The sequence below is a fragment of the Sapajus apella genome, unplaced genomic scaffold (assembly GCF_009761245.1).
Source record: "Sapajus apella isolate SASKATOON/1434 unplaced genomic scaffold, GSC_monkey_1.0 scaffold38, whole genome shotgun sequence".
Taxonomy (NCBI): Eukaryota; Metazoa; Chordata; class Mammalia; order Primates; family Cebidae; genus Sapajus; species Sapajus apella.
The window spans coordinates 13,843,613-13,866,952 of NW_022436978.1; positions in this window are offsets into that span (position 1 = coordinate 13,843,613).

Here is a 23,340-nt window from a genome sequence, read left to right on the forward strand (position 1 = left end):
CTCTTCTCCAGCGCTGGCAAAGGAATCCCGATGGCTCATAAGATTTCTCTGTGGACCTGCGAGAACAAAGAATGAGGCAATCTGGAAGAACCTCTGCCTTTATTTGGTTGGGTGCAGCAAAAGAGTACAAGAAGAGCATCAGGCTGGAGTGGTTGTGAGTTAGCAGGCATGTGAGGTTCCAGATTCACTTTCATCGGCCACAGATGATGCTCAGCGGTGCCAGTGCAGGGTGTGTGCCCTCGGGGCCATTGCCCCACTGCAGACACATGGTGGTTTCTGGGAAAATGAATGTCAAGGAGGCCGGGGGTCAAGTGATCTCCAGAGAACTTGGCCAACCCTGGGAATCTTAAGGAACATGAAGGGATGGGATTGGGATGAAGTGACATCAGCAGCATCTCTTGCTGAAATTGTGGTTTACGGGGCTAGGGATAAACAGCCAAGATTGTGTCAAGGGAGAGGTCATGCCTCAGAGGGTAGCACGGCTGGGCAACTGAGGTGAGGACTGAGTTAGGGGATGATAAGCCACTGAAAGTGGAAGTGAGGACAAGAGGTCCAGAACAGATGAAAAGAGATGGGGTCTGGGAAGATGAAAGATAAACATATCCTACTTCTCCTTCTCCAACAGCTGATCTTCTCAGTACATAAATATACCTGTGTCTTCCATTGTTAACTAGAATGACACTTCTGTGACTCCACATTCCCCTTGGACTATTGCCCTTTCATTAATGAGAAAATTTTTTCAAACTCACATTTCTCAAAGGAGTAAAACACATTTATCCCCACCTCTTTGTTTACTCCCAAATCCAAAGAAATCTCATTTTCATGTTTCTGAAACTGCCACTAAACACTGCATTGCCACGCTGTTGACCACTTGAATGTGGTCACCTTACTCCATGTATCTGCTGTGTCTTATACTCCCTCCTTGAAGATTCCTTCATTTCGCTCTTCACTGCAGTATTCTTTGCGGGAGCTTTTCCCTCACCCATCCTGGTCTCCTCACCTCACTTTGTTCATTTCCCTCAGTAACACACTCACTCATAATTTCCAACATTTTCACCCTATAGGAGCTCCTGGTCTTCATGGCTTCTCTAAGCATTTCCGCTGAGCTCGAGACCCACAGACCCATTGACCTGTTCACAGAGCGCTCCCATCAAAGGAAACGTGACGAAAGCCGCCTTTGTCATTTTGCCATCCAAACCCGCTTCTTTTACTTGTCAGAAACCTGGACACTGTCCCCTGATCCTCCTTCACGGCCCTACCCGACCCCACAATAATTGGTCACCATGTCCCACATCCTGTTGGTTGTGCTAAGTACCTCTGGGGTCGGTCTCCTTTCTTTCCTTCCCTCTGCTGCTGCCAAACCCAATCATTGAGTGTCTCCTGCCTTAGTAACCTCCTCAATAACCTTCATACCTGTAGCCCCTTTCCTTATAATCCGCTCTCCGCCCTGCCACTGTCCCAGGGTGATTTTCTAATTATCAGATATCATCCGCACAGCCCCGTGCTTAGACTCTTCCAGAGCTCCCTGCCGCTACTGGATCAAACTTAGTCTCATTAGAAGGGACATTTCATTTCCAGATAATTATGAAAAATAACATTTGTTGAGAAGGAGCTCCATAAACATTGGCTTTAAAATTATTTACTGTGCATGAGGTGCTGTGCTAAGCACTTTATGTGCATTGACTCACTGAATTCTGAAAACAACCCTTCGAGGCAGTATTATTTTATCCTTATTTTTCAGCTGAGGCTTAGAGAAGGTAAGAACTGGCTCTCGGTGACCTAGTTAGTAAGTCTCAGTGCTAACGTTGAAATCCAGGGTTGCCGAGCCCCCAGAACATGAGTTCTCAACCTCCGTGCCATCCTGCTACTGCAATTAAGCCAGCGCTCTTCAAACTCTGCTGTCCCCTCTCCCTGGAAACACCTTACCCCACAGGTTTTCAAACATTTTTCCTTCAGTCTTGCTTGCTTTAAGCATCAGCTTCCCCATGAGCCTTCTTTCACAGCCCCAGGCAGTGTTAGGATTTCACCACCTGAGTCTACCTCTGCTACTGCACTTGGAATACTGTGTTGTCACTGCTTGTTTGCAGGTGTATCTGCCCATCACTGTCAGTTGTTGTTTTAATCTTTCCATCCCCAGAATCTAGCCTAGAGAAACTGTTTAATCAGCGTGATTCACTGACCAAATTCTTGTCTTGTAGGATGCAATGTTCCCTTTTACATCCTTCTTCCCACTAAGAACCATGCTGTATATATTCCCTACACTGCAATACCTTATACCCCCAAGGTGGATGGGAAGGAAATTTTGCCAGCTATAATGTTTAATTTCCTTTTAACGAAGACCCATGACATAGACACTATAATTATTCACAATTACAGAGGGGAAACTGAGGCTTTGTGAGACGTCCAGTTTTGTAAGGCTAGTAAAATAATTAATTTAAACCTGATACAGAAGCCCAGAATGCTAAGAGATAAAAAATTAAATAAATCTATTTTTCTTTTTTTCTGATACAGGGTCCTACTCTGTCGCCCAGGCTGGAATGCAGTGGTTTAATCTTGGCTCACTGCAACTTCTGCCTCCTGGGCTCCTTCCTCCTCAGCCTCCCAAGTAGCTGGGACTACAGGCACGCACCACCACACTCAGATTTTTTTTTTTTTTTTTTTTTTTTTTTTTAGTAGAGACGAGGTTTCACCACGTTGCTCAGGCCGGTCTCAAACTCCTGAGCTCTAGCAATCTGCCCACCTTGGCCTCCCAAAGTGCTGGGATTACAGACGTGAACCACCGCACTGGCCTAAGTAAACATTTTTCAGCAACATGAACACATATGAAGACTTAGCTCAAATAGTTGGCAAGGCCCATTGCACCTTCCCTGGACGGCAGAGTTACCCGCTAACATCTGGATGACAACTAGACTTAAGCCCAATAACTGAAGACAAAAAAAGGAAGTTAGGCTTCTAGAAATCTAGATACAGAAATTTCCGAGAAATGTGCAAAAATTGTTTGCTATAATAGTTGACAAGAAGTCCAGGAGAGGTCTGGTATGCATGGTGGCTCATGCCTGTAATCCCAGCACTTGGGGAAGCCAAGGTGGGCAGATCACTTGATTACAGGAGTTCGAGACCAGCCTGGGCAACATGGTGAAACCCTGTCTCTACAAACAAATAAAAAAATTAGCCAGGCACGGCAGTGTGTGAGCTACTTGAGAGGCTGAGGTGGGAAGGATGGGTTAAACCCAAGGGGCGGAGGTTGCAGTGAGCTGACATTGTACCACTGTATTCCAGCCTGGGCGTCAGAGCCAGACCATGTCTCAAAAAAAAAAAAAAAAAAAAAAAGTTTAGAAGAGAACTCTTGCAGATATTTGGTGTGAAATTAACCCAGTGATGGCTGGGCATGGTGGTGGCTCATGTCTGTAATCCCAACACTTTGGGAGACTGAAGCAAGCGGATTATGAGGTCAGGAGATTGAGACCATCCTACTAGCTAACATCTCTACTACATATACATACATGTGTGTGTGTGTGTATATACATATATATATATATATATATATATATATATATATATATATATATTAGCCAGGCATGGTGGCACATTCCTTTAGTCCCAGCTACTCAGGAGGCTGAGGCAAGAGAATCGCTTGAACCCTGGAGGCAGAGGTTGCAGTGAGCTGAGATCATGCCACTGCACTCCAGCCTTGGTGATAGAGCGAGACTCTGTCTCATAAAAAGAAGAAAAAGAAGGAAATTAACCCAGCGATAATGTACCTTTGTTGCTTTAAGATGGAGTAAATATTTGTTTGCCACCTCTTATGAGGCCAACGTAACCTGTCAAGAGGGACTTCTTAATTATTTTTGTTTCTGTCTACATCCTATAACTATATCTATATTATAGGTATTGCAAGAAGACAGTGATTAGTAACCCCCTGTGAATCTCTGTGCTGATTTTACACTGTTGAGTAAGAAAATATGGTTTTCACTGATTACTGGTTAGCAGCTGTTTGTAGAGTACCTGATGAAGAGGATCGTAACATATGCAAAAGAATGCTGTGCTGGCAGTGCACAAATCAGAGAACCAGTGCAGGACAGTGGCATGAGGATGACAAACCCATTACCAACCCTGGAAAAACAAGGCAAGGAGTGTGTTCTAAAGAACACAGCTGTATTTCTTTAATTTTCATTCATAGTTCAACATATATCTACTCTGGCCTATTTTATTCCTGGCATCTCCTAAGTTTCAGGAGCACAGAGATAATTAGATATAGCCTCTGACTTGAAGGGATTACAGTGGATGGGGTGGGGTCTAGTGTGTGCTAGTCAGTGCGCTAGGAAAGGGCTGAACCTGATCATAACTTGGGGATGTGGTGTTAGAAGTGGCTTCTCAGGAAAGGGTACAGTTTGAAGGAGGCGTAGAAGTAGGTTGGGAGTCCATTTCTAGTCTGACAGCAAGCTAAATGCATCCCAGGCCAAGTGGAGAAGAAGGAAGACCCAGAGGCAGAGCTTATTTATGTCCAGGAAGCAATAAGCAAGCGAGCACCAGAGAGGATGGGAGGAGGGAAGATGAGAGCCACGGAGTGGGGGCTTGTGAGTCTGGGAGCATTGGCTAGAAATAGGGTAAAACATCAAGGTAGGCTGGTGTCGGGTGAAGACAGGTCTCTTGGCTCATAAAAGGAGCAAAGTTATTCTGTGGACATTAATTTCTGATAGACATTGCATCATCAGTTTTAGAAATTTAAGGGCCAAAAAAAAAAAAAAATGTGTTGAACAACTCTATCATCGTGCCTTCTACAAACATTTGAAAGACCATATATTTTGTACTGGGCGCTATGCATGTATTAATGGAAGAATTCAACAGTCTCCACTATTCTGATCTTTTTCCATCTGTCTTTGTTTCTCACTCACATAGCTGAGAATCGTTTCAGTTCTCAGCTTTAGGTGCAGAAATAAATTATCTCTTTAAGTGCTCTGTGGGGAGTGGTAGTCTGGGCTGCAAATCATAAAAGTAATAACTTTAGTCAAATAACATTTTTAATGCTGAAAATAAAGTCAACTAACTAATTTAAGAATCAGTCTAACCTAACACTTTGTTTCTGGTCCCAGCTGTTCACACATGTTGAATTCAATAGAAAAAAGTTACAGTATAGGTGATTTTCCTTTTTTGTTTCCTTTTGTTTGTTTCTACAATAAAAATGAATTACCTCTTTAGAGATATACATATATGCATATCCATCATATGTAGTAGATTCATTAAGCAAGATTAAGTGTTCCTAATAAGAGAAAATAAGATATACAAACCGTTGACTATATATGTATATGTATGTGTATTCACCTATCAAAGTGTGTATATAAAAGATGGGAAAGAGAATAGCAGGCCCCACACCTGGGAGCGGGCCCGGCCCTCACAGTCAGGCCGCAGTTCTCTCCTGTTGTACATAAACAATTCGACAGAACACCAGCCTCATGCAAAGCCACTCTGTGATGATGATAGATCAATGCAAGCCCAAGGCCACCCTGTAATCACTTCTGAATTCACATCGAAACGTGAACATTGCCCAAAATACAAAATGACTAAACGACCCTGTATCTTGGCTAGTGTAAGTGACTCTTTCTTTCTCTTTCTTTCCTTCTTTCTCTCTTTCTTTCTTTTTTCTTTCCTTCCTTCCATCCGTTCTTCTTCTTCTTCCTCTTCTTCTTTCTTTCTCTCTCTCTTTCTTTCTCTCTCTTTTTCTCTCTCTCTCTTCCTTCCTCCCTTCCCTTCCCTTCCCTCCCCTCCCCTCCCCTCCCCTTCCCCTTCCTTCCTTCCTTCCTTCCTTCCTTCCTTCCTTCCTTCCTTCCTTCCTTCCTTCCTTCCTTCCTTGCTTTCTTGCTTTCTTTCTTCTTTCAATGGAGTCTTGCTCTATCACCAGGCTGGAGTGCAGTGGCACAATCTCAGCTCAGTGCAACCTCTGCCTCCCATATTCAAGTGGTTTTCCTGCCTCAGCCTCCCGAGTAGCTGGGATTACAGGCACACATCACCACATCCAGCTAATTTTTGTATTTTTAGTAGAGACGGGGCTTCACCATGTTGGCCAGGGTAGCCTTGATCTCTTGACCTCGTGATCCACCTGCCTTGGCCTCTCAAAGTGCTGGGATTACAGGCGTGAGCCACCGCGCCCTGTCGAGTGTCTCTTTACCAGTCACAGCTTTAGTGTCATTTTCTTCCTCTCACCAACTAGGGAAGAATCATTAAGATACCCGATCACAGAGTGATCCTCACTTTTTGACAGCAGCCAGCTCAGAGCAAAGCCCCACTTAGATGAACCTTCCCCCCAAACCACCTAACATATGCTCAAATGCCACAGTATATTCTTAGATGATCTTGCTGAAATGCTTCATGGTTCTGGTGGGCATCCTCACTTGTAGCAAAGAGTCAAGAAAACTCAGCTTTGTTCAGTGATGGATTTGTTCCTGGTGGTCTTTAGCTTAAGGCACTGACAAAGAGATACTATATTGCTTTTTCAAGTGTCTATGAGGCACTCAGATGTTTCAATGAACCTAAACGAAATAAAATTATGTGGAAAAAAATTCTGATTGTAATATACTTAACAGAGAGATTAAAACCAAAAAAATCAACCAAACATTTTAAAATAAAATGGAATTAGAGTATCTGGAAATTTTAAAAGCTGGTTTTAAATTTTGGATTAAAATGAAACAAAATATATTTGTGACTGATTTAGAAATTAAGAAGGAAAATCCTCCATGTAAAAATAATTTGTTTTGAGGCTTCTCAATCTTTTACAAATTTATTTTACAGAATTGTTAGACTTTTAAAAATCATTTTCCTATAGAAAGTTGTAAAACAAATGTATATTTTAACCTATATTATCATATTTATTTCAAATGTTTACATAAGCTATGCATTCTTCTGGTAAGTGGGAAGGAATTTAACATACTTTCTTCCCTGCCAGCCTAGATTTTCAATTCTGTCAAAATAATCTACTATTTTATAATTAAATTAATAGAATACAGCTCACACATTCTCTTTCACAAATTATATTAGACAAATGCCTTGTACTCCATAATATTGATAAGAAATTTAGTAATGAACTTTTAAACTTTACCTGTTTCTTTCTCTTCATGATTTTTATACCAGTCCACGTTACTTTTGAGTTTTTTATTTTGGTTATTGTCTTCATTTTACTTGAAGTACTTTGGTGAGTAACATTCTCAGGGAGGGTACATGGATGGTATACTTCTCAAGGAATGGCTTTCTGTAGCTCTTACCCTTAAAAAATGGCACAGCCAAGTATTACATTATTTGATCACAATTTTAACTTCTTTTCCTGTCAAAAGGAAAAGAAAAAATTCCTTAGAAGGTACTATTTCAATGTCTCTGGAATTTATTGTGACAGAGTAAGATTCTGGTATCAACTGAATGTTTTTCTTTTCTTCCACATTGCCTGATGTAATTACACACACACATACACATACACACACGCACACATACACATACACACACGCACACACGCACAAATATATGCAATAGGCTCACATATCTGGTAAAGAATATAAGCTGGAGAGTTTCTCAGGTTTTTTTCTTGTTTTATTGTTTCTTGCAGTAAGTTTGTCCATAGGGGAAAGAGGCATTTTCTCTGATTCTTTAGATTGTTTTTATGTATTTGAACTACAGTTTTTCATATGCTTAATGAAGTTTCTCTGCTGATTTTTATGGGGGCATGGAACTGAGGGAGTTCTTTTAGAGATTAAGTGGTATGTCTCACGTTATGTGATCTCAGACAAAGGAAGAAGGAAAGCACCAATTTTGCCCAAGTTTTCTTTACCAGAAGAGAGGTCTTGCCAAGGGGTTGGTAGAGAGGAGGCTCCGCCCAGATGCAGCCTCCCTCTGTGACCATAAGAACATGGCAAAGCATTTCCTTTTCAAGTTTAACTGCAGAACAAGGTGTGGGGATACTGCTTCTCTCACTGACTGGCATAAAGACCCTCATTAGGAACTGACTCTGGAAGCGCCTTCTTTATATTCCATGCAAATTTAATCCAAAAATTATTATATTGACAAGATGCTCCGTGTGTAGGGACCTGGTGCAGTTCCAGAGGCCGGATAGAGATTTGCCCCATCCACTGTCCTTCCACCCTTCTTCATCTCCGGATCCTGTCTGATGACAAAGGGGAAAAAATACCTATTTTCTACTCTCAGTACAACAGCTTCTGGTAACTAAAATGTGTGGGGATTTCTCTCAGTCGAGTCTCCAGCAGATCTGCAGGCAATTCACTCGTGGGCACCAGCTGGGTGTCCTCTCATTTAATTCAATGCTGACACTCTCTGCCAGGAGAGGATAATATCAGATCCCACAGGTTGCAGGCTCAATGCCACGAAACTGTCCCCAACTTCAGTTGTCTGTACCTTTGGTGACTGGCTATAAATGGGAGTTTCTATGACTCCCTCCTAGGATTTGATTAATTTGCTAGAGTGGCTCACAGAATTCAGGGAAACACTTATATTTACCAGATTTTTACAAAGGATATTACAAGGATACAGATGAAGAGGTGCGTAGGGTGAGGCATGGAGGAAGGGTGGCAGAGTTCCCATGTCCTCTTTAGGCACACCACTCTCCAGGAACCTCCATATGTTCAGCTATCCAGAAGCTCTCTAAATCCTATTTCTTTGAATTTTTTTACCCCAAGCTGAAGCCTTGCTCTGTCACCCAGGCTGGAGTACAGTGGCACAATCTTGGTTCACTGCAACCTCTGCCTCCCAGGGTCAACCAATTCTCTTGTCTCAGCCTTCTGAGTAGCTGGGATTACAGGCACACACCACCACGCCTGGCTAATTTTTTGTATTTTTAGTAGAGATGACGTTTCACCATGTTGACCTTGTGATCTTCCCGCCTTGGCCTCCCAAATTGCCAGGATTACAGGCATGAGCCACTGTATCTGGCCTTCTTTGAGTTTTAATGGAAGCTTTATTACGTAGGCATGATTGATTAAATTATTGGCCATTGGTGATCAGCTCAATCTTCAGCCCCTCACCTGTCCCAGAAGTTGTGTGGATGGGGTTAAAAATTTCAATCCTCTAACCCTGCCTTGGACTTTCTGGTGACTAACCTCCATCCTGAAGTTACCTAGGGGTTGCCAGCCATCAGTTATCTCATTAGCATGCAAAAGACACTCTTATTACTCCAGAGATTCCAAGTATTTTTGGAGATGCATATCAGAAAATGAGGACAGAGTGAAATATATATTTCACAATATCACACCCTGCCACTCCCAGCTTGGAAACATTAGTTAGTGCTTGTGCTCTAGGTTGGACGAAATGGTCTTTCCCTCTTACTTCTATAAGCAGCTTTTCCTTTGCATACGGAGCTGCACAGATTGGTCCACAATCAATCCTATCGTGACTGCCACTACATTGTACATACATTTCGCAACATTTCAGAAATTTGCTATTGAGCATGTGTGGTTTCCAGTAAATACAGCTCTCTCTCTACTTTGCATTTTTCCATTGCACTAACAGAGAATTTGTAAAGTATGGAGGGGTTTAGATAGTAGGTGCTTGGGTGAAGTTCGCTATATTGAACCTGAACTTACTACTCCTAATTTGCTTTTTAAAAAGTCTACTCCTATAAACTAATTTAAATCTTAACTAAACCATATGATTAGAAATAAATAACTGATACAGATTTAGATGCATATCAGGTGATAATTAAATACTTTTTTTTTAAATCAGTATATTATAGTCAAACATTTCTGGGTTTAAAAACAGATGCTTTTCTAGCTATGGGAGACAGCTGGTTGTCTCCTAATATCTGCGGTCATTTTCCCCACAGTAATAAGATTTTGGCTGGGCACATTGCCTTGTAGAATAAAGACTGCTTTTCCCAGACTCCTTTGCAGTTGGGTATGGCTATGTGACCAAATGCTGGCCAATGGAATATAAATTTCACAGAAGTTAGAAAAACTTTTAGAACAAACAATGTTTAGGTTATCTATTGCTGTTTAACAAACCATCCCAAAATTTAGTAGCATAAAATGACAGTAATCGTTTTCTTATCTCTTGTGGTTGCTGTAGGTCAGAAATATGGGACAGTGTTCTGATAGTGAGTATTCTGTGAAATTGCAGTCAGACAGTGGCTGCAGTTGTGGCCAGCGTTTGGGGCTGGCTGGGTCACTCTCTTCCTTCATGTTGTCTTAAGACTTCTCCAGGCGGCCTCTCTATATGGGCTCTTGGACTTCCTCATAGCGTGGCCATCTTGTGGTGATTGAGCTGCTCTAGTTGCTGAAGGCTATAGAATTATATTTCAGGGAGGAAAACAGAAGTAAAAATTTATTTTATGACTTATCTTGGATCTCACATAGTGTCAATTCTAATATGACTTATTAATCAGAACAGTCATAAAATCTGCCTAGTTTTAAAGACTGGGGGCAAAGATCCTACCTTTCAATAGGAGGTATGTCAAAATCATATTGTAAAAAGAACATCACTATAATCATCTTTCTAAAATACTGCCTCCCCTAGATGATGACCAAGTGTTTCACTCTCATCTTCATTCTTCATTTTTTCCTATCCTGCTGTCTCAACATAGATGCTACCATCTTTGGTCACGGTTAAGACCACACATAGCAGAGGAACAAAATAGAAGTTATCTTGGTAGCTAGTATCACTGTGTGCCTTATCAGCCCAGAACCATCAACCTGAAATTTTGTATGAAGGAGAAATAAACTTCTCTGCTGTTAAAGCCATTATTTACTTGTCATTTGAAGCTGCACCTAACCATAGCTAATATTTCAGGCTCATCTCCTGGTCATCAGCTTGTATGCTGGCACTGTGGTCCAACGTAGAAGTGGTCACAGAGCATCGGTCACATAGCACTGTGTGTTGCAGCCTGAACACGCTGCGCATTTTTACTGTTCCCATCCTCAAACACATGGATCTCCAAGCTTTCAGTTCTTGGGCTCCCAATCTTCACCAAAAGTTGACTTATTTCCCTTATTTAAGTCCCACAACAAATGCCATTCTTTAGGAAGTGGTCTTTGACACCCTGAGACAGCATTCAGCACATTGGAACATCAACTGGCACATTGCCACAACCTGTTTCTTGAGTCTGTACTTAATGATCTCATCCTGTTCTATAGGCGCTAGGGTTATAGCTGTTAGCATATCTCCATAACTCCTGCTATATTGTAAATTTCTTGAGGGTAAAGAGCATTTTACATCTACATTTACAATCGTCCTGCTTGGCTGTTTTCCCGCGCATTTATCTCAGCGTCTTGGTGTTCAGTACATATGTTTAAACATTTTTGTTCTACGAATCTCTATTAAACTATCTCTATGAAGACAATTTTTGTATTCATAATTTTGCATTTTGATCCTTGAAGAGTGCCCTACTCCATACCAAATTGTATAAGTGACAGGTCACCAAATATCAGGATCCATTTATTCCAGGAAGATACGAAATTGGAAATGCTCTCTAAGGAGCAAGTAGACTTTGATAGAAGGAGATGGGCGTGCATGTATTGCATGCAGATGGAACAAGACAAGCAGTTTGAAACTGAAATGTGTGCACCATTTTAGAAAATGGTGAGAACATATGTTTTCTGAAGGGCGAAGCATCCATGGGAAATAAAATAGAAGGAGGAGAAGCTAGAACTACATTCCTAAGGGCTTCAAAAACCTGCATAAGGAGTGTGGTTTTCCCTTCTCATTGTCTCCCTTCAAAACTTCAGATGAAAACCACATAGAAACAGCGGTTTTCATTTGAAGCTTTGAAGGGAGACAATGATACAATCAGATGTATATTCGGAATTTGACTCAGACCGTACAGTGTAGAATAAATTTGAAGAGACAGGGTTAGCAGTCGTGGCAGCCGATGACAGCGACGAGAAGGACTGGATTGACGATAAGAAAGCTTAGTTAGAAAGCTTTTAAAATAGTTTACAGGAGACCTAATATGGTCCTGAATTCGAGTGGTAGCCCACGATGATGACGACGATGGAGAGAGACTACGAGGAAACACATACCTAAGTAAGAATTTACATGATGTGAGTAGTTGGCATCAAAAAGGAAGTTCAAAGACAATAGTAAGAGCAGAGGTCAGAGTCAATGTGCATTCAACATCTCACAAGTATTTTGCATTAGTGTATTTCAGGAAATTTTCTGGGGAAGATGTGACAGGAAGGCAGATTCTTTTGTTGTCTGTTTTTATTTTTGTCAGGGTCTCACTCTGTCACCCAGGCTGGAGTGCAGAGGTGCAATCATCGCTCACTGCAGCCTCTATCTCCCAGGCTCAAGTGATCCCCCTGCCTCAGCCTCCCAAGTAGCTGGGGCTTACAGGTGCATGCTAACAATCCCAGCTAAATTTAAAACCTATTTTTTGTGGAGACAGGGACTCACTGTGTTCCCTAGGCAGGTCTCAAACTCTTGGGCTCAAATGATCATCCCACTTTGGCCAACCAAAGTGTTGGGATTACAGGCACGACCCACAGCTCCTGGCCAGAAGGCACAGTTTTTGCTGTTGAGGAAAGTCATTTTACAACAAAGCCTTTGGCAAGGAGCCGGACTTGCAAACATACTATTGACAGACAATAAGATAATTGCTCTAATAAGCAAGCAAACAACAACAGCAAACCACAAGCAGATTGTCTCTTTCCAGAATTATTTACTTTTGGGAGCCTGTGTTGTAAGTTCTAGGAAGATGGCATATATTTTTTTGTATCAATCCTCTGAAGTTGTCAAGTGTGTGAAGAAATGTCCAGCCTCTTTCAAAGAATAAAATGGGGATTAGGGTCTGAACGAACAGCTCTAGAAAGACACGGAATGTAAGGACTGGAGGAGCCTGGGAAGTTATCTTGTGTACTCATTGCTTGTTGTGGGACTCTTTTCTCATTAGAGCTTGTCTTGCCTCTCCCTGGTTCTAACAACACAGTAGCATTTCTGCTGAACTAGTTCTCTTGTTATAGCCAAAAGCTGACGTCTGTTCCCTGTGGTTCCTGCTTTCAAATGCAGCTTGGCCAATAGGTTATTATTATCTTCCCCTAAGTCATGGCATTGGTTCCCAATTTATCAGAAAACCCCTGAAACTCTTCATATTTATGTTGTTAGCATTCAGGTAAAGCAGCCGCTTTCTACATTCTTACCACACAGCTTTGGGAAAATCATTTCACTCTTCTGGGCTTTTACCTTCACACCCCACCCAACACCCCCACGGCCATGCTACACCTGCTTGCCAGTCTTAGCAACCTATGTGCATAAAATCTGAAGAAGCTTTGGGAGAAGAAATGCCAACATGTCCACAGTTGGGATTTAGCTGATTGAGACATGTCTGCCAGCAGGGAGTGTGGTGGAGTGGGGTCTTGCAATAAAAGCAAAATCGCAAGAGCTGACTCTAGGGCTTCTTAGTCTAATCTAATCTTTAAGAAAAATGTGTCTGTTCATATGAAAAAAGCTCATCATCACTGGTCATTAGAGAAATGCAAATCAAAACTGCATTGAGATACCATCTCATGCCAATTAGAATGGCGATCATTAAAAAATCTGGAGGCAACAGATGCTGGAGAGGATGTGGAGAAATAGGGACGCTTTTACAGTGTTGGTGGGAGTGTAAATTAGTTCACCCACTGTGGAAGGCAGTGTGGCCATTCCTCAAGGATCTAGAAATTTGGAAGTACCATTTGACCCAGCAATCCCATTACTGGGTATGTACCCAAAGTAATATAAATCATTCTATTATAAAGACACATGCACACGTATGTTCATTGCTGCACTGCTTACAATAGCAAAGACTTGGAACCAATCCAAATGCCCATCGATGTTAGACTGGATAAAGAAAATGTGGCCTTATATACACCATGGAATACTATGCAGCCATAAAAAGGATGAGTTCATGTCCTTTGCAGAGACATGGATGAATCTGGAAACCACCATTCTCAGCAAACTGACACAAGAACAGAAAAACAAACACCACATGTTTACCCTTTTAAGTGGGTGCTGAACAATGAGAACACATGGACACAGGGAGGAGAACATCACACACCAGGGCCTGTTGGGGGTTGGGGGCTAGAGGAGGGATAGCAGGGGGTTGGGGGATTGGGGAGGGATAACATTAGGAGAAATACCTAATGCAGATGACAGGGGATAGATGCAGCAAACCACCATAGCATGTGTAAACCTATGTAACAACCCTGCATGATCTGCACGTGTATCCCAGAACTTAAAATATAAAAAATAAAAAAAAAATTTTTAAAAAAGAAGGTGTTTGGTAGAATGGGCCTGACTCTGAAAAAGCTTGAGGTTTGGAAGGGAGCAGTGGCCCCTGGTGTGGTGTGGAACTGACTCAAAGCCTTCTCTGTCTTGTCCCCTTGAAGCTTGGGGAACGGAGAGGTGTGGTTAGTGTATGTGTTTCCTGTGGCGGCTGTAATAAATCACCACAAACCGGTAGCTTAAAACAATGGAAATTTATTCTCTTGCAGTTCTGGGGGACAGAAATCTGAAATCAAGGTGTCAGCAAGGCCACACTCTTTCCAAAGTCTATAGGGTAGAATTATTTCTTGTCTCTTCTCTCTTCTGGTGGCTCAAGGCATCCCTTGGCTTGTGGCTGTATCCCTTTACTTTGTGTCTGATTTCACACGGCCTTCTTCTCTGTCTGTGTCTTCTCTTCAGTCTCTTGTAAGTGTCCTTATCTTTGGATTTAGGACCTAACTGGATAATCCAGGATGCTCTCATCTGAAGATCCTCAGCTTACTTATATCTGCGAAGATCCTTTTGTTTTTTCTCCTAAATAAAGTCGCATTCACAGGTTCCTGGACATGTTTTTTTCGGGCCACCATTCAGCCCACTGCAGTTGGTAAACACTGCTGTCTTAACAACCAGGGACCTAAGCAGCTCTGTGGCAAGATCCTCTAAAAAGATAGAAGGCAGAGGAGAGAAGGAAGAGAAGAGGGGAGTTCCAGCATCCCAGGGCAGTGAGGAATCCTGTCCGGGGCCTCTTTAGGATTGAGCAGCCATGGCGAGAATGGCAGCGTAGAAGTTCCACGGGTCAGCCGAGTGCACGCAGATGGGCCATGCATGGCTCAAGGCAGTATATTCCAGACTGATGTTGGCGACTCAGGAGTGGATCACACACTTACCTACCTAGTTACACCTGCTTTAAACAGAAAAATAAATAAAATAGAAAATCATGGGAATATCAAAGTTTATTGCAAGAAATAAAGGTAAATACTATTTTGAGAAATGTGTGTGTGGGCCTGCATGTGTGCACTGAGTTATGATGTAAAATGTCTTTCTTATGTAGTTGCCATCAAAAAGTTTGAAAGCCACCGGTGTATGATACTCCACTGTGGCACTTCACAGCAGCATGGAGAGAGCAGTGGGGTCAGGGAATTGTCCTCAGTTGTGGGAACTGTCCTCAGTTGTGGGCACAACATTGGGACTGGCCTGGAGTCAAGAGAGCTGTGGCCAGGCACAGGCGCAATGTCCTGGACAGCCACAAGAGGGAGCTCTCAACTCATGCCAACCCTCCTTTGAACCCCTCCCGCCTCATGGCCAGAAGGTGACCTTGCAAAGAAAGTGAGATATGGGTGAAAAAAAGGCGATTAGGCCAGTAAACACGGAGACCAGTTAAACACGTGATTGTAAGTACAGGTTTGTGAGGCTGGGAAGCTTTCAGATTACATGCAAAAGGAGGGTTTGTATTAAATCTGGTTTTCGAACTTTGTTTCCTGTTGAGAAATCTGGTTTCCTCTTCCTTTATTTCTGTGAGATTTTATTGCAGAAACCTATCAGTGAAATAGCATCCCTGTGACAGGTGCCCTCCCTGTGTTGATAGTCCCCGAGGAGCGTGTGCAGAGAACCCTAGATCTAATTAGGGAAGCTATAATGAATAAACTGGGTTAGAAGGTATTTGTAGTCCCTGTTAGTGATGATTCTTTGATTTTATGGCTCAGAACAAAAATCTGTAAAAGTTACCAAATCTTGACTTCCTTTTGAAGCCAAGTCTCTGAATGCCCAGCCTAGACAGTGGCACAAAGTGTTTAATAATTGAATGTTTGAAGAAAGAGCTTATTTTGCATGCTTCTCTGCAGCTCCAGCACCAATGACATAGTACATACTGAGCACCCTTTTTAACAGTGAGCACTCTTAAAAAGTTGGCGGAGTAAATAAAAGAATGCGTGAAATCCTGCCCTAAAATTTTAGATGATGCCGTCCATCAGTTGAGCCAGCAGAGGGCAGGAGAACTCAGCTTAACCACAGCATCCTCTTCGGTCGGCGGAAGCAGCCCAGAAGCAAGCCATGAGGGGCAGGGCTGGCTGTTTGGTAAGATTAGGAAATGCACAGCCAGAAAAGGGTAAAGACACAAAGCATGAAGGTCCAACCTGGTATTTACAGATCTCTGCACATGAACCCCCAGAGCTGTCTCTGTCAGGGAGTGGGATTTGGCTTAAGCTGACTGTCGAGTACATGGAGAACAGGACAGGGGACAGGAATCGCCAATCTTGCAACAGGATCTCAACCACCTGGTTGGAAGAGATCCAAGGAACCTCACAGTGTACTTGTGTCGCGGAGAGAAGATGGAATTAAAAATTGGAGGCTCTGACTCTGAAACTAGTTATGTGGCCTTGAGAGAGCCCCTTTCTTCTCTTGGTTTTGGTTTTTCCATATGTAAACTGAGGGGTGGGACTAGATACTTTTTTAGGCTCCAGTCGGTAGATGGATCCATTTCTGGCTTCAGTCCTGCCTCTGCCTTCAACTGGAGGAGTAATAACAGGAAAATCAACGAAGCAGGTGCTTTAGCCCCAAAAAGGCAAGGCCAACCTCATTGTCCCTCGTGTTCTCACGAGGAAAACGGGGTGTAGTGGTTGAGTAAAAAGAGACAAATAGGAACCAGAAAAACAAAAAGAAAAATGAGACAGAGGGTTGACAAGAACAAGAGCAAAGGGACAAGAGGAGGAGAGAAAAGGAATGCAATGGAGACAAATGTAAGAGAAAGATGATAGGGAGAGGGAAGAAGAAACGGAGCTGAGTGAGTTGATACAGGAATGATAGTGGGCAGTGGTTTGTGACCTAATAGTTTTCTAGGGTGGTAAAAATCCAGTTTCAGACTGGAATTCGGCTTATTTATTTATTTATTTATTTAATTTATTTTGAGACAGAGTTTCGCTCTGTCACCCAGGCTGGAATACAGGGGTGCAATCTCGACTCATTGCAACCTCCACCTCCTGGGTTCAAGCAATTCTCTGCCTCAGCCTCCCAAGTGGCTGGGACTACAGGCACCCGCCACCATGCCTGGCTTTGTAAAGATACAGAAATCTGAGCAGAGCCCAGACCTATGAATCAGAATCACTTCAATGGGATCCAAGCATCTGTGGTGTATAAATGTTTCTCAGGCAATCCTGTTGGGAAGCCAAGGTTAGGAAGCAGCCGTGTAGAGTAATACTAACAAGTGTGAGTGTGGGAATATCGGAACTGTTGTAGGGACACTTTCAATCCATGCGGGATTTTTGTGTTTATGTGGCTTCTGTCACGCTTTTTCAAAATGGACGATTTGGGATCATCTCAAACGGGGAACTTCGCCATCTATTTTCCACTGTTCCAGGGGACGGGGCCACTGATTTCTGGCCTCATTTCCCAGACCCTGCACTGGAGGGATCTAAGCAAGGTAGACCCTCCCCTGTTGACTACACTGGGAAGGCTCATGGTAAACCTGAGGTTCAATGCCTTGTTTTCAGAGGAAAAATAGGTCAAGTAAAGTGGGACATATCCTCTGGGTAGCATAGTGGGGTGGAATACCGCTCGATTTAATCAGGGAACCCTGAACAGAAATCAGAGCAACATGAGAAGCTTCTGATGAGTCCGATGGACCCACAAAGAGAAAGGGACGCTGAGAGCATTGGGAACAAAACTTTCTTATAAGCCTTACCTTTCCTCTGAGAAAGGAAACACTGGAGTGACAGTGAGAGCTCTGACGTCAGCCCAGGTGCACACTAGCTATATAACCCAGGCCTCCATTTCCTTGCCTGGTTGGGGTCATTATGTCATTAACACACTTAAGCAATTGTGAAATACTACACAGAGGTGAGTTAGCACTGCTGTTCACTTCTATGTGAACCAGGAACATGTGTGCATTTCAGTGGTGAATAGATCTCTCCTCCCTAGGCCTTCCAATAGATATGAAGACTCTTACACTTTCAGTGACCATGTTAGCACACTCACATGACAAGTTCAGTTAGTTCTTAATATATAGGCACATTTACACTGAGCCTCAGTGTTTAGATTTTTGTTCTTTCTGAAGCTCAGAGATGACTAAGAGATCAATAGTGTTCCTGAAAGTATCAGCTACTTAGGGTTGGGGTGTGTGTGTGTTTGTGTGTGTCAAGTAATATAGACCTCAGCTGCTGTTCATTATACTTGTTCTACTTACAGTATTCACAGAGACCCACAAATAAGGACAGAGAAATTTGTCTTCAACCATCATTTTTCAACAAATATTCTGTGCTTACCATTTTCGTAGTCACTGACGAGGATACAAAGGTGGTTGAGATAACGTTTATGCTCTCAATAAGTTTCGAGACTTTTATATTTATTTTCTATTTTTGAGATGGAGTTTTTGCTCTGTCACCCAGGCTGGAGTTCAGTGGCACAATTATGGCTCACTGCAGCCTCCACCTCCTGGTTTCAAGCAATTCTCCTGCCTCAGCCTCCCGAGTAGCCGGGATTACAGGCACCTGCTGCCATGCCTGGCTAAATTTGTATTTTTAAAAATTTTTGTAGAGTTGAGGTTTCACCACGTTGGCCAGGCTGGTCTTGAACTCCTGACCTCAAGTGATCCACCCTCCTCGGCCTCCCAAGAGCCTTGAGATTTTAGATGAGACATACAGACACACAAGGAACAGAATTATCTGAGGGTCCCTACTAGGGGCAGGAAGGGCACACTTTTGGACACAGAAGTGGGCCCCGTTGATTCTAAGTGAGAGGCCCTCGGAAACATCTTAGAATAGGCTACATGATCTTAATAGTTAGAGACGGGTTAAAGACATCCCAGGAGAGGAAACAGAATGTGCAAATGGGGTTGGGAGGCTACAGGGAAAAGCGAGTGATTAGAGGGATTAGGAGGGCTGGTAGACAAGGAATCATGCAGAGTGAGACTCATAGGAAAGTCACAAAGGAAACACAACTGTCATGAGCTAGAAAGCGACAGGATAGGAGACTGCTGTAAGAGATGAGCCTGAGATGTCACCACCCATCCCTCTCCAAGGAACAGGTAACCTTACAGGTCTTTTCCCCTTTATTACCTAAAGCAATCACTTTGGCCTAGGCTTTGTAGAAGTTGGCGAAAGTCAATTTGACAGGGAAGTCTGGCTCCTCTACAATCAGCAGTTCCAGGGGCTTGAGCTGGGAATTTTCCAGCTGAATGGAAGCCCTTGGAGGGTTGCAAGTTTTAATTCTTGTGCTCCAAGATGGTGGGGTAGCTTAGAAGAAAAGGTCCCTCGGAGATTTTTACCCGAGCACCCTTGAAGAGTCTGTACGCTCATAGCCTCTCACCATCCCCAACAGCTCATCTCACACAATCTGTTCTCTGCTGCTTGGTTTCTTACTCCAAAGTGATCTCCTTCTCCCAGCTTTACTGAAATCAAACCTTTCACTAGCCAGCTATAAATCTAGAAGACAATTTGACAAATGAATCCACACTAAAATGTTGATAGTTACTAAGTTTTAATGTGTTATACCTCCAAGGAAAATATATGTAAGGGAGAAGAGACTATTTTCTAATGGAGGGATTTCAGCACCCATCTGCTGCATTTCTGTGAGATCTTCCTAGACCTTTAAATCATACGCTACATATTCCCAGTGAGAAAGATCTGCATGCTTCTTAGGTCAGAGCCTCAGCAGGCTCTCCAGCTCCCAAAGTGATTGACTGATTCATTGGAATCACCTTCGGCTTAGGACTGGCTGCCTCCATCTGAGCAGCAACAACAAAACCTGTGACGTTTTATGAGCTACCAAGCATTTTCACTTACAATGTCTTATTTGGTTCTCAAGTCTTGTTTGAGAAAAAGTGAGGGTTATCAGGCCCATGTGAAGGAGATACAAACTGAGTGTGTAAGCCTGGGGCCTCAGGCTCCCAGCCCATGGCTGCTTTTGCTGCTCTTTGTTGCTTCTCCCCACTGACTTTGTTCCTCACTTTCTGGAAAATTTATGGAAAATAAAATGGTTTTCTATTTGCAAAATGTCCAGGAGAAATTTTTAGCATACACCCACTTCCTGCCCTCCCTGGTATTTGTGAAACTTGAAGGCATTTTAGAGAACATCTGGATGACTCTCTAGGCATTTTTGATGGTTCTTCTCATTTCCTTAACTTGCTATCCAAAGAAACCATCATTGTCTCTTGCTTACTATACTTCGAAATGAACTTTAAGTCTAACCAGTCCTCACCTTCTTCATGGCTACCTCCCTAGCCGCAAACATCATCTTATCTCACCTCAACTAGGTCTAGAGCAGAGGATCCCTAGTAAAAACCACAAAAACACCTCTCTGTTCCCAACCTTCGGAACTTGGGAGTTGAGATGGGCCCTGAGGGTTGGGAGCAAAGGGCTTGTATTGGGAGGATTCAAAGTGCCTTTATGCAAACCCACACAGTTGGCCATGGGACATTTCAAAGAAAATCTGTGTCCCTTTTGCCCTGGCTCCTCTTCTCTCTTAACCATTTCTTATACTCTTAGGTTATCTCCTTACTTGAACTCTTGCCCTCCTACAACTAATTCTCCACTGAGCAGAAGGCATTATTTTTAAAAAAATCAAATCGGGCCAGTTTTCATGCTCAAAATGGTTTTCCTGCCACAGCCTTCAAGGCTTTCTGTAATCCGGCCCTTGCCTGCCTTGCTGACCTCATCTCCTAAGCCTCTATGCTTTATCCACTCTGTTCAAGTCCTTGCCTTGTTGCTGATGTTTGCATGTACCAAGCATACTTCTGCCTCAGGCCTTTGCACGGATGGTCCTTCCACTTGAGTTGGGGATATCTTCATTCAGATAATAGTATGGCAATTTCCCTTGCCTCAAAGAGCTCTGTTTAAAGAGCATCTCCTCAGAAGCATCTTCCCCTTACCATTATGCTCTACTTCATACTTTGCTTTATCCCTAATACATTTGAATATATGTTGATTAATGTGTTTATTCTTTGTCTTTGTCACTAAGATTATATCTATCTAGTTCACTGCTACATCAGTAGCATCTCTCTAGCAAAGCTTCTGAGGAATTATCTATAGAAAGAGGTTGAGTGAATCTGTTTTATGGATGGAGATACTGAGGTACACAGTGAGAAAAGAAGGTCAGCAGGAGAAGCAAGACTCCACAACACGTCTTCTAATAGGCCTGGGAAATGTCCTCTGCACACAGCCTCCTTTCCAATATTAGTAAAAACCAGGCTCTCTTCCAATATAAAATTCTCATTTTGAGAAAGTAATAACATCTTAGCACAACAGTATATTCGAGTTTGCCTTATTTCCTCAGACTTACACTCATTAATTATCAGAACTGGAGAGAACCACAAAGATGGCCTGCCAAGTTTTATTTTGCAAATAAAGAACCAAAGCCCAGAGAGGATGTCCCACAGTTGGTTGTGGCAGAACCAGACTAGAACTCATGTCTCTCAACTCCTAGTACAGACGCTTTCTCCTTCCTTGCATTGCTTAACATTGAATGTCTATGCTTATTCACAGATCTTGTTGCTTTTTATTAAAATAAGTTTCTACTCCCCGTATTGGCAGACAGTCACTCCAAAATGTACATTTCACAAGGAAGGTGGGACATCATAGCTTGCTCAGAAAAGCCACACATGAAAGAGGCCTGGATGCCTTCTAGAGGTGCACGCATCCCGGCTGCAGACTGCTCAGCCAGGACTTTCTGGCATCTCTGAGTCGGGGGAGCATGAAGCATTCTCCAGTGGAGTAGCATTCTCCTTGTGGCCATGCCACTTCCTGCCTGTGTGCCCTCGTGTAAGGCACTTAAGGTCTCAGGACCTCAGTTTCCTCCTCTGGGAGGTGGAAATAGCATGCACTGAAGTGTTGGATGAGAAAGTGCTTTGTGAGCCACAGAGGATTGGTTAAGGATTCCTAGTAAGCTTGGTTGGTCTGGGAAATAGGGTCCCCAATACAGCAACAAACCCCCTCTCCCCACCCCGGCTTTGAGACCTGGAAGGGATGCCCTGGGGGCTGACTGCAGAACTCAGGCTGGGAAAGTTTGAAGTGCTTTATGCTAAGCCAACGTTTAAGCTATAACTGGCCATGGAGGGCTTAAGGGAGAATTTTGTCCTGGCTTCTCTGATAAGTGGTTCTTAGACTCATAGCTCCAGGAATTACAAAACAACAAAAGCAAAACACATATGACATCTCATTTACAGCCTCAGCTCTTCAGTAGGGTATGAGGGAAGCAGCTGTTTACTATTCATAAGTAGGTACTTAAACAGATAGAGATCATGAGGTTTTCTGTTTGTTTTTGATGAGAAGTAGCTGAGAAGGAGGGAAGATAAAAGAGAAGAGGAAAGACAAGAGAGGGAGAGATGTCTAGAGGCGGAGACTGGGAAAGGCACTGGCTAAGCAGGGCGAGAAGGCGGGGAGAGAGCAGCACTGAAGCAGACTGAAGTCAGAAAACGCTTGAGAAGAGCAGGAAAAACAAAGGAATGAGTCAAGAGAGGAGAAAAACAAAGAAAAACAAAGGAATGAGTCAAGAGAGGAGTCGAGAGAAGACAAGGGAGAGACTGAATGAGAAAAATTCTGAAAGATAAATTCGCAGAAAGTTTAAGAAGGAGGAAGAAGAAGGTGGAGGAAGAGTATGGGGAGAGGACAGGCATGTGGAAGGAGGGCAGCAAGCATCTGGGAGGAGAAAGAAGAGAGCCCAGAGCACAGGGGAAGCTGCGGAGCTGCGATTTTTCTTTGGCTGGCTCTTGCTTTAGAAAAATCCTCCTTTCCTACTCAGTGGGTCTGCCAAAGACCACGTCCTGAACACAGGAGATATGAGATCATTTGGAGGTACCTCAGGACAGTCACACTGATAGAACTAAACTCTGAGTCCTTAGTCAGGGGCCAGAGAGAGTTGCAGGATTTATAGAGAATATAACACGTGTTTCCTAGGGCTGGGTTCCGCAGCTCCAGATTCATTGCTCTCTTAGACTCTTCCAACACATGTAAATGACTTTTTAATGCCTGACTTTGTGCTTAGGCTTACCTGGACTTGTCAAGACCTGGAAGCTGTAACACTTCTTGCCGTGCAATTTCCTCTTTGCCTTGGATTACAGGCAAAAAAGAAATAGTGACAATTATTCAAGCCATTCAGGATACCTCCCAAACCCTTCTACCCCTTAAC